Here is a 12,314-nt window from a genome sequence, read left to right as displayed (position 1 = left end):
CATGTTATCTTTGAATATATGTATCCTGATTTATTGATGTCGCCCCATTAAAAAAATAAAATTAAAAAAAAAAAAGACAGTGTTCCGATTACGTACTGATTCTTGCGTGTCAGGGAGGTCACACTCTCATATATTGATACAAACCCACATCGGCCTCCTCCAAAGCCCACGTTCCTACCAGATGTCAAGTAGCAGCCTCTATGTGGAGGCCACACTTTCTTCTCCTGCAGCTTCCCCTAAGGGGCCTGTGACACCGTCCAGGATTGTAGTGCAGGGCCGCCAACAAGAACGTGCGACCTGCACCCACCCCAGAGGACCTCTGCTCAGTTCTGTCCTGGCCACAGCCCGGAGAGTGGCGGCTTATAGCCAGGCAGCCGCCCTATAGGCTCTCCCCGCCTCTCACAGCCCGGGCCAGGCATGCCCGGCAAGGCCGCTGGGTCTCTGAGATCCCGACACACAGAGACCATATCCTGGAAGACCGTAGTACATCCGATGGTTGTCATTAGGGGACGACTGGGGGACCTTGACCCAGACATCCAATCCCCACCCATGCCTTGGCTCTGGGTGACAGGTTCTCACAGGGAGTGCTAGCTAGTAGGGCACAAAGAGAGAGTTGGCCAAGCGCTTACGGCCACTAGGACCTGTGGGATTTTGGAGACACGCCAGGACCTCCAGCGGTGAGTAGGGGAGACTTTAGCTGGGGACAGTTTTGAATCCTACGTGCAGAAATGGCAGAGTGAGCTGTGTTCTGGGGAGGGGACCAGCAGGAGGAGGGGCCGTAGGGGGGGATGGATGTGATGGGGGGGTGCCCGAGGCCCCTCCAAGCTGCAGGGAAGGGACGCGGGTCCTCGGGGGCATGGCCTGCAGGCAGGGCTGAGCTGACTGCAGCGTGAGGCTCCGGTCGGCCATGGCAGGCCCGCAGGCTTTCAGAATGAGTCAGGGGCGGCTGCCGGCACTGGTATTTTCCACCCCAGACCATATGGGCTGATTCTGAGCCGCAGCGGAAACCGCTGGGCCAAGGCAGCCTGAGAAATCTCAAATCATATACATATTTCTCCCTGTCCCACACTCCACCTCGACTCTACCTCGAGCATACGTTAGCATGACACACAGCCTCGTCCCCACCCAGCACAGTGTGTTCACGCGTGTGCACATACACACGCACCCACACACAACTTCCAATTCCAACATCTTCATACACTCCTTACCTCACACAAATAAAGAAATGGGGTTCACTCCTTCCCTCACCCGTTCACACTGTGCTCCTGTAGAAGGAAGTAGTCATGCCAGGCATGACCAGCGGGGGCTCCCCGGACCCGGCACCTTGCGTGATCAAGACAGTGGGGAGGGGCGGGCTGTGTCTCTGAGTGAGAGTGGGCTAAGGGACTCCTGTGGGCGGGCTGTGCCCCTGAGTGAGAGTGGGCTAAGGGACTCCTGTGGGCGGGCTGTTTCCCTGAGTGAGAGTGGGCTAAGGGACTCCTGTGGGCAGGCTGTGCCCCTCGTGAGAGTGGGCTAAGGGACTCCTGTGGGCGGGCTAAGGGACTCCTGTGGGCGGGCTGTGCCCCTCGTGAGAGTGGGCTAAGGGACTCCTGTGGGCGGGCTGTGTCCCTCGTGAGAGTGGGCTAAGGGACTCCTGTGGGTGAGTGAGAGTGGGCTAAGGGACTCCTGTGGGCAGGCTGTGCCCCGCGTGAGAGTGGGCTAAGGGACTCCTGTGGGTGAGTGAGAGTGGGCTAAGGGACTCCTGTGGGCAGGCTGTGCCCCGCGTGAGAGTGGGCTAAGGGACTCCTGTGGGCGGGCTGTGCCCCTGAGTGAGAGTGGGCTAAGGGACTCCTGTGGGCGGGCTGTGCCCCTGTGTGAGAGTGGGCTAAGGGACTCCTGTGGGTGAGTGAGAGTGGGCTAAGGGACTCCTGTGGGTGGGCTGTGCCCCTGAGTGAGAGTGGGCTAAGGGACTCCTGTGGGCGGGCTGTGCCCCTGAGTGAGAGTGGGCTAAGGGACTCCTGTGGGCGGGCTGTGCCCCTCGTGAGAGTGGGCTAAGGGACTCCTGTGGGCGGGCTGTGCCCCTGAGTGAGAGTGGGCTAAGGGACTCCTGTGGGCGGGCTGTGCCCCTGAGTGAGAGTGGGCTAAGGGACTCCTGTGGGCAGGCTGTTTCCCTGAGTGAGAGTGGGCTAAGGGACTCCTGTGGGCGGGCTGTGCCCCTGAGTGAGAGTGGGCTAAGGGACTCCTGTGGGCGGGCTGTGCCCCTGAGTGAGAGTGGGCTAAGGGACTCCTGTGGGCAGGCTGTGCCCCTGAGTGAGAGTGGGCTAAGGGACTCCTGTGGGCGGGCTGTGCCCCTGTGTGAGAGTGGGCTAAGGGACTCCTGTGGGCGGGCTGTGCCCCTGAGTGAGAGTGGGCTAAGGGACTCCTGTGGGCGGGCTGTGCCCCCTCGTGAGAGTGGGCTAAGGGACTCCTGTGGGCGGGCTGTGCCCCTCGTGAGAGTGGGCTAAGGGACTCCTGTGGGCGGGCTGTGCCCCTGAGTGAGAGTGGGCTAAGGGACTCCTGTGGGCGGGCTGTGCCCCTGTGTGATAGTGGGCTAAGGTACTCCTGTGGGCGGGCTGTGCCCCTGAGTGAGAGTGGGCTAAGGGACTCCTGTGGGCGGGCTGTGCCCCTGAGTGAGAGTGGGCTAAGGGACTCCTGTGGGTGGGCTGTGCCCCTGAGTGAGAGTGGGCTAAGGGACTCCTGTGGGCGGGCTGTGCCCCTGAGTGAGAGTGGGCTAAGGGACTCCTGTGGGTGGGCTGTGCCCCTGTGTGAGAGTGGGCTAAGGGACTCCTGTGGGCGGGCTGTACCCCTGTGTGAGAGTGGGCTAAGGGACTCCTGTGGGCGGGCTAAGGGACTCCTGTGGGCAGGCTGTGCCCCTCCTGAGAGTGGGCTAAGGGACTCCTGTGGGCGGGCTGTGCCCCTCGTGAGAGTGGGCTAAGGGACTCCTGTGGGCGGGCTGTGCCCCTGAGTGAGAGTGGGCTAAGGGACTCCTGTGGGCGGGCTGTGCCCCTCGTGAGAGTGGGCTAAGGGACTCCTGTGGGCGGGCTGTGCCCCTCGTGAGAGTGGGCTAAGGGACTCCTGTGGGCGGGCTGTGCCCCTCGTGAGAGTGGGCTAAGGGACTCCTGTGGGCGGGCTGTGCCCCTCGTGAGAGTGGGCTAAGGGACTCCTACAGCCTCTGAAATGTCTGGATGAAGCGAATAAGAGGAAGAATGGACAGGATGGTGGAGCCGGAGAATGTGGGCGGCTCTTGTTTTAGAAGGACAATGCCAGAGAGAGCCTTTGGGTTAAGAAAAGCACACCTACCTCCCCCACTGTACTCAGGACAGGGACACAGACAGGCTCTAGGGAAGGAGGGCTTAGGTGATAATGACATAGGAGCGCCAGACTTTTTCCTGATGGGCAGGGGGAGGGAGAGGCCAGCGTCTGGAAAGAGAAGAGGAGGAGAACAAAGGAGGACCTGTCGCTAGAAGAGCGTGTGGGAGGGGACAGAACGGGAAACGGCCATGGCCCAGGGGTAGGGAGCCGAGAAACCCGAAGGTCTCGTGTCAGACGTTGAGCTGTTGCCTGCTTTCTGCGGGGGCTGTGTTTATTAGCTACCCTTCGGGATGCGCCCACCGTACAAGTAGTGCCGTTCGGGAAATGAAGAAAGGAGGGGGGGGTCGCTGCAGGCGAGACCCTGGGAAAGCAGGCACGAGGGCAGGGGCGAGGCGAGGGAGGTGGACCGATTCAGAGGTCACACCTCCGAGACCCTGGGAAAGCAGGCACGAGGGAAGGGGCGAGGCGAGGGAGGAGGACAGATTCAGAGGTCACACCTCCGAGACCCTGGGAAAGCAGGCACGAGGGCAGGGGCGAGGCGAGGGAGGTGGACCGGATTCAGAGGTCACCCCTCCGAGACCCTGGGAAAGCAGGCACGAGGCAGGGGCGAGGCGAGGGAGGAGGACAGATTCAGAGGTCACCCCTCCGAGACCCTGGGAAAGCAGGCACGAGGGCAGGGGCAAGGCGAGGGAGGAGGACCGGATTCAGAGGTCACCCCTCCGAGACCCTGGGAAAGCAGGCACGAGGGAAGGGGCGAGGCGAGGGAGGTGGACAGATTCAGAGGTCACCCCTCTGAGACCCTGGGAAAGCAGGCACGAGGGCAGGGGCGAGGCGAGGGAGGTGGACCGATTCAGAGGTCACACCTCCGAGACCCTGGGAAAGCAGGCACGAGGGAAGGGGCGAGGCGAGGGAGGTGGACCGATTCAGAGGTCACCCCTCCGAGACCCTGGGAAAGCAGGCACGAGGCAGGGGCGAGGCGAGGGAGGAGGACCGGATTCAGAAGTCACCCTTCCGAGACCCTGGGAAAGAAGGCACGAGTCAGGGGCAAGGCGAGGGAGGAGGACCGGATTCAGAGGTCACACCAGAGGGGACAGGGCATGGGAAGGTGCATGCGTGGGGAGTCTCCGGTGCATGGGGACACACACTGGGCCGGGGCTGGGGCGACACTGGTGTCCCAGGCACCGGGGTTGGTGATGAACGCCACAAGGTCATGGGCATGGACCTGGTTTTCTTGCTGAAGGGAAACTTCAAGGCTGAGTTGGTCCAGGAACCTGTCCTCTGATCACTGCTCAGAGAGGCATGGGGTCAAGGCAGCAGAGGTCTGCACTGGAAGGGAAGGGAAGAGACTGCACAGGCTGCGAAGGACCAGGACTCTGAGGTTTACGGCCGCTGTCTGGGAAACCAGCCGCCAGCGCCCAGGGACCCTGAGGACCACCGGAAGCTGCAGTCCCAGCTGCCATGACCGGAGGACCCAGTCTAGAGGGCAGCTCGGCTTGGGCGCTGCCCCTCTAGCCAGGAGGAGAGGCCTCCCAGCCCTGGTCTCGCCGTCCAGGCAACCCAGAGAGAGTTCTCCAGGCCACGTGTGGACATCTTGTTGCTCCCCGGAGTTCACGGAGAGGGTAGTGGGCTTCCTGAGGCAAGAGGGCAGCCTGACCCATTTCTTCTCATTAACGGCAAAGGCAACCATAAAAGAGATGGGAGGGTTTAGGTCCCTAAGGTCACCTATCCAGGCTTTGAGCTACAGAAATCAGTGAGACACATTTATAGCCCTTAAACTGCTCACTCACCCCCCGGAGGAGACAGAGAAGTATCTGATCACAAGTCAGCATTCTCAATGGTAACGTGGGGACAGTGACATTCCGTGGGAGAGTAGAGAAGAGGGCTCCTAGCTGCCTAGAGGGGCCGAAGCAGGCTTTACAGTCAAGGAGACAGAAAGGCGGAAGAAGTGACAGGGAGCTCACTGAGGAGAAGAGACGAGAGTGTGGGCAGCGGAGACAGCTTGAGCAAAGGCTGGGTGGGAGGTGTGACATGGCTTGACCCTGAGCCTGGGGGTGAGCCCTGTAGGAAGCATTTCTGCACCCCTGTTCTTTCCTGAACTCCCCAAGCTCATTACAGGCAACGGAAGAGACGAAAGGTCTCAGCCAGCAAGTGCTGGCTCTGGACATGGATCAGCCTGATGTCCCCACTGTCTCCTCCCCCTTCCCCAGCTGGGATGAGGAGTCGGGGTAGCTAGGCTGGGAGATATTCTGCATCTTTAAAACCTGGACAGCAAACGGAGGAGGAAAAGCATGACTTCCACAAATACGTGCACAGTCAGAGTGACAGGGCTCTGCGGTCATCAGAGGAGAACTCGGAGCTGTCTGGCCCAGGAAGTCCTCTCCCACACAGCAGCGCTGGCTCAGTTCCCCTCGGCACAGCGGCGTGACTGACATCCACCTCCTGTCTGTCTCCACACCATGAGCCTGTGGGCGTCCCGAGAGGGGAGCCCCCTTTTCTAAGTGATGTACGTGCTCCACACGGACAGGCAGGGCCCTGAGAACACTGTCCTGATTTAGGCGACTGTGTCCCGCCTCCATCTCAGCTCCTCAGAAGGTTCTGCCCGGACCCCAGTTCTGGAGAAGCAGTGTTATTTCCCCACCATCTTATGAAACACGTGTTACAGTGGCTCAGAGGAAGTCCATGTGACGAAAAACAATGCCCTAGAGGTGGTGTCAGATGATGACACCCAGGAGACCCCAGGAATCAGTCAGCTCTGTGATCCTGGACAAGTCACTCACCCTCTCCGAGGCTGAGTGTTCCCATCTGTAAAATGTGGACAATAATCAGTGCTCTGGCCTACTCGCCAGAGTTGTTGCGAAGGTCAGATGAGTTATGAACATCCATACTTTGTGGACACTCATAAGACGGTAGTGTCCATCTAAGAGTCCACAGGTGGAAGTGTGGTGCTTCCCCCTGGCCACCGATGAACCCTGTGTCAGGCCACTGGCTGGGGCCACATCACATCATCCCCAGGTTCTCCCCCAGCCTTGCCGGGGGACCCTGAGAGCAGGTGGCCCAGTCACTCTTGGGATCCCTTCCTCTTTTAAAGCCTCAATTTTCTTCCAAAACAATGGCAGAGGGTGACAAGGTGATCCCAAATGTCCCTTCAAGCTCTGACATCCTACCGGACCAATTCCATCTCTGTGGTGGGATTCTGCTCGGTCCTCAGTGAGGAGGTCACAGTGGAGCTGAGGCGTGTCCAGCAAAGCAGACATTGTGAAGTTGCATCCGGTTTGCCTTTAACTTGTGATTATTCAACGCTAGGCACTAGACATATAATAATATGGTTGGGTGAAAATACTGAACTTTTTGAATCAAATGACTATAAATGCAAGCCATCTACTTCTTTTTTTTTTTATAATCAACAAAGTAACGAGTCTGCCCAAACATCAGAGACAAAACTGACTGTTCGATTTCAAAGGGCCCACATTATACCACGACTGTTGGACGTCATTGTAGATCTTCAAGTTTAATTGGGACTGTGTGTGATCTTCATTCAAGGTATCAGAGTAACCTCCCTCCAGCAATACAAGATTCAGTGCTAGAGTAATACGAGGGCAATGACGGTGCTAGTACTAGAATCAGTGCTAGAGTAATAATACTATTACTAGGATTAGATCCAGTATGAAAGCAATAATAACAACACTAGGACTAGATTAACTGCTAGAGTACTAATGCTAGTATCAGTACTAGAATCAGTGCTAGAGTAATAATACTATTACTGGGATTAGATTCAGTACGAAAGCAATAATAACAACACTAGGACTAGAGTAACTGCTAGAGTACTAGTGCTAGTATTAGTACAAGGTTCAGTGCTAGAGTAATATGAGGGCAATGACGGTGCTAGTACTAGAATCAGTGCTAGAGTAATAATACTATTACTGGGATTAGATTCAGTACGAAAGCAATAACAACAACACTAGGACTAGATTAACTGCTAGAGTACTAGTGCTAGTATCAGTACTAGAATCAGTGCTAGAGTAATAATACTATTACTGGGATTAGATTCAGTACGAAAGCAATAATAACAACACTAGGACTAGATTAACTGCTAGAGTACTAGTGCTAGTATTAGTACAAGGTTCAGTGCTAGAGTAATATGAGGGCAATGACGGTGCTAGTACTAGAATCAGTGCTAGAGTAATAATACTATTACTGGGATTAGATTCAGTACGAAAGCAATAATAACAACACTAGGACTAGAGTAACTGCTAGAGTACTAGTGCTAGTATCAGTACAAGATTCAGTGCTAGAGTAATAATGCTAGTGTTAGAGCTGGTACTACGTTCTGTACTAATGTAATACAGTGCACTAAAGATTACTCAGAAGAGTTTAATGACACAGTCAGTGTCCATACTTGATAAAAAGGTTTTCAAAGGGTAGGCTACAAACTAGTACGAAGTGTGAGGGCCCTTTTTTGTGTAAATGCATAAATAACCATACGCTATTGGATCACATTTCTAAACACATAGGAAAGGGTAGATTCAAATGTTGCATGTGACTCTGGGAGCTAGGGTTTTGGGTGATTCCGCTTCTCTGCGTTTCACTGGTCCTCTCTCGGCCCTGATTTTACCTGTGGATCTGAGGGGCAGCTGAGGAACAGCCCCAGGGGATTCCAGAGCACTGCCGTGGTGGCGCCCACGGTGTCCGGCTCACTCTCTGCTAATGAACGGTGGAGCTATTTGGGCCTGTGATGTCATTGGCAGGCCAGCCTGTGGCTGTGGTTATGATGTCAACTTCTGTCTGGCTGGGCGGCTCTGTGGCCAGTGAAGTCACCGGGGAGGGGGCGTCCCTGGAGGCCCGTCTGGACGAGGTCCACAGAATGTGTCAGGATAGGGCCGCAGAGGAGCAGCCGGCTGGGCCTGGGGACCTGGGCCTGGGGGTGTGGGGACGCAGTGTGGGGCTCAGGTCTACACCCTCCCGGGGCTGCAGTGCCCGGGCCCTGCAGTCCTGCCCCGACTGCTGACCTGCCGACACCTGACCCCGAGAGGGCCTGTGTCGTTAACTGTTGACTGGACTTTCCTGGTGATTGTCAACGTCGGTCCTGATATTCCCCAGCGCCCCCACCCCCAGCACGCTGACACCTGACGATGCCTCAATGGGCCCTCTACCTGACAGCAGCCCCTGTGACCCCTGTAGGGTCAATATCAACTCATCCTTCAAAGAGCCTGCTGGAAAACCCCCTCCTCCTCGGATCACGCAGAGGGTCCCGGCACGGACACTCGGGGCTCAAGCCCTGGTGTCAGAGTTCTAGGTCCAAATCTCTCTCACAGCATGTGGCCTTGGGCAGGATTTTGGGGAAGTGACATTCTCACCCCTCACTTCATGTGAGGATGAGATGGGGAGTGTTCTGGTCCGGCTGCTGTCAGGGACATTGTCCTGCAGGACAAACAGTCCTCCTGCCTCCGTGTCTCGCCGCAGCTTCGCCCCCGGACATTCTGAAACTGGCCGCTTACGTCCACCCTCCCAGCTCCGTGTTCCCGTCAGTAGGAGGTGGGCTCAGATCATCACTGCACCAGGACAGCTCTCTCACTTCAAACCTGGGGCTGGGCTCAGAAAGGCAGGGCCAGCGGGCTTCCCTCCTCCCGGGCACCCTGGGGCTCTCTACAGAGGAGAGAGCCAGGCAGCCTTTCTGTGCTGGTCTGGCCCAACCGCTCAAGTTTACCACATCCGTCCAAACCGCCAGGCGCCCCAACCTCTGACCCAGGATCAGCCCTGCGAGCAGGAAGTGAGGTGAGAGAGGAGAGAGGCGGCCTCTCCTTTCGTGGCACATGGAACCACAGCTCAAGATGTCGCCCCCAGTGTGTGAGCGTGACCTACTTGAGATCTCTAAGTCCAAGGTGGGAGGAGCAGCAAGCTCTCTCCCCAGTGAAGTCCCCTCCACCTGCTCCTTAGCCCCACCCTCCCAACCCCTGACCCATCAGTGGTGTGGGGATGTCATGGGTGGGAAGGAACTTGGGACATCAGTGCAACAAGGAGCTTATGGGATTTTGGGGGAAAACCTTGATTTTGTTGGGAACATTATTGGATTCCTATTGTAATAAATATATTTAGTTCCAGTAAAATTCCCCCAAGAGTCTTCCAGTCTAAAGGTCTTGGTCTCAATGGACCCTGCCTGGCACAGTGAGGCCCAAGGCCTAATGGGCTGTGGGCCTTGATAGCCACACAATAGGAAAGCTTGAAGGTTGGTGGGAAGTTCCAGGAAGAGAAGTGTGTGGGAGCCTCCAGCATGGTGCCCAGCTTTCAGTAGAGCCCCTCACAAACGGTGGTGGTGATGGTCACACTTCTCAGACGTTTGGTAAATGTGTATTTTAGCCAAGAGCTTGGTGGTTCTGACTTCTTCAGGACCTGGAGGCTCTGTGAACTAGTTTCCTATTGCTGGAAACCCAGAACAAATTGAGTTACCAGAATGTAAATTCACTCTCCCACAGTTTCCTGTTGACCAGATATCTGACCCAGGTGATGTCAGGCCTTTCTGGGGCTCTGAGGAAGAATTCACTTCCAAGCTCCTTCAGGTTGATGACAGAACCGAGTTCTTTATGCTTGTAGGACTGAGGTTCCCATTACCTTGCTGGCTGCCAGCAGGGGGCCAACCCCAGGTCCTAGAGGCCTCTCTGCTGTCCTTGTGGGTGGGTCCCACGTCCAGGAGGCAGTGCAAATATTGATCAACTTACAACCTATGCAACTTACGACCATTCGACTTTACGACCACAATCGCTAGCCACGACTGCTCCACGTCTGGCAGCGCAAGCGTTGCCCAGCTGGGCGTACGACAGTGCGGACCAGCTTCCGGCAGCACTACCATCTCCGCGTGCACCATTTCAACTGTTATCCCAGACTCGGTACAGCAATTTAAGTTTTGTGTCTTGGGTATTTTTCATCAAACCCCTCCCAAGATATCTACCAAGAGGAAATTGTCTTTGCAAATATTAAACCAGTTGTACTGGTAATGCAGTGTTTTACTTAAACCCGACGAATGTAAAAATAAGAAACAAAATGGTGTAGAGATGATACAAATGGCATAAAATGAACAAAGAAAATTATGATATATAACAATAATGAAAGAAAATTATGATAAAATATGACTTAAAAATTTTTGTAACATCATTTCACAGAACTGTACATATAGCCTACTCAACTTACGACCAAATCGTGTTAGGACCAGTCTGTCGGAACCAGTCGTGGTCGTAAGTCGAGCACTAGCTGTACTAGGGCACCGAGTCCTTGCCACTCCAGAATCTCTGTGCCCTCCTCTCCTGCCACATCTCTTCAGCCTCCAGCCTGAGAAAGGCCTCTGTTTTAAGGGACCAGATGATTGCACTGGGCTCCAGTTAGATAATCCCGATCTCTTCCCAGAGTGAGCCCTCTAGCCCTCATCGCGTGGGCCAAGTCCCTTTTGTCACGTAACATCTACTCTTAGGCGCCAGGTGTCGGGGCACAGACATCTTTATAGGGTCAGAATTCAGACTCCTATACGCCACAGTGAGTTTTGTCCCACTAGGAGAATTCCATCTCAGAGGGACCCTGAACTATTCTTTTTTTCAAAAAGCACTCACTGAACACTCACCATGTGCTGGGAACTCACTCAGGGCTTGGAATAGAAAATAGAAATGCTTATATTCCTAAGAGGGAAGAGGAGGAGAAGAAAGAGACGGACTGTTGAACCTACTACGTGTCGTGTGCACACCATGCATTTTCTCTAACGTTCAAGGGCGTCCCACTACACAAGATGAGAGAACTGGGCTCCATCACTGGCCCAGGGCCACGCAGCTTGAACACCGCGCAGTCTGGACTCACTCGTCTTTCCTCTCTGACCCTCCGGGTTTGAGAGGCTCAGGATGCCTCCAGTCTGCAGAGGGCAATGCTCTCTCTCCGGGGACTAAGCCTTGGACCCTCCCCAACAGGGGTCACGTCTCTCTTCCCCCAGAAGGTGGGGCTCTCTGAGTCTGTGGCCTTCCTGAGGGACCTCGGGGGGCTCCCCGAGGCAGCGGGAGGGGACAGCTGACTGGCTGTGGTCCCTGGTCTGGCGGCTCAGAGTTCTGCAGAAGCCAGGGGGAGGCTGTGGCGGCGACTGGGCTCAGCCCTGCCGTCTCCTCGGGCCGGATTTACATGTTCTTGGTTGTCCAGGTGCATCCCTTCCTCTTTTTAATGACCCAGTGCATCTACAGACCGCCCTTCAAAGGGTCCTGAGCTGTGGGAACACATTGGGTGCTTGATACATGCTGTTGAACAAAGTGAGGACGACCGTGGCAAAAATGCAGAAAAACAGAAATTAAAAAAAGCACTCAACCTAAGAGAAATGCACCTCGAGTCATGAATATTATTCTTTTTTTTTTTTTTTTTTTGTATTTTTCTGAAGCTGGAAATGGGGAGAGACAGCCAGACAGACTCCCGCATGCGCCCGACCGGGATCCACCCGGCACGCCCACCAGGGGCGACACTCTGCCCCTCCGAGGCATCGCTCTGCTGCGACCAGAGCCACTCTAGCGCCTGGGGCAGAGGCCAAGGAGCCATTCCCAGCGCCCGGGCCATCTTTGCTCCAATGGAGCCTTGGCTGCGGGAGGGGAAGAGAGAGACAGAGAGGAAGGGGGGGGTGGAGAAGCAAATGGGCGCTTCTCCTATGTGCCCTGGCCGGGAATCGAACCCGGGTCCCCCGCACGTCAGGCCGACGCTCTACCGCTGAGCCAACTGGCCAGGGCCATGAATATTATTCTTAATTACGACAGTCCCCCCTCAGCAGTGTTTGTATACGGGTGCCTTCACGTGCCGGCGATGCCCGTTCATTTATTTAATCCTCGCAACGCCCCCGATTTCAGCTCTCACTCGGGAGGTGCTCAGAGACAGTGGGTTATGTGAGCCGGCAAGGTGCAGTCTGGCTTCACGGGCAGGTGGGCCGGTGCCCACTCACAGCCAAGCTCCGCCCCCAGGACGCGGGGAGAGCAGCA

General features: G+C 55.9%; 1 non-coding gene across 1 annotated transcript; it reads right to left on the bottom strand.

The window, feature by feature from the left end:
• Nucleotides 1-11,992: 11,992 nt before the first annotated feature.
• On the bottom strand, nucleotides 11,993-12,068 carry TRNAV-GAC (transfer RNA valine (anticodon GAC)). The gene has a single exon. It is a non-coding gene; the product is annotated as a tRNA-Val (tRNA).
• Between the last annotated feature and the right edge of the window lie 246 nt (nucleotides 12,069-12,314).

The sequence above is a fragment of the Saccopteryx leptura genome, chromosome 3 (genome assembly GCF_036850995.1).
Source record: "Saccopteryx leptura isolate mSacLep1 chromosome 3, mSacLep1_pri_phased_curated, whole genome shotgun sequence".
NCBI classification, from domain to species: domain Eukaryota; kingdom Metazoa; phylum Chordata; class Mammalia; order Chiroptera; family Emballonuridae; genus Saccopteryx; species Saccopteryx leptura.
The sequence above is the reverse complement of the archived record's forward strand: the minus strand, read 5'-3'. Positions and strand labels throughout refer to the sequence as shown.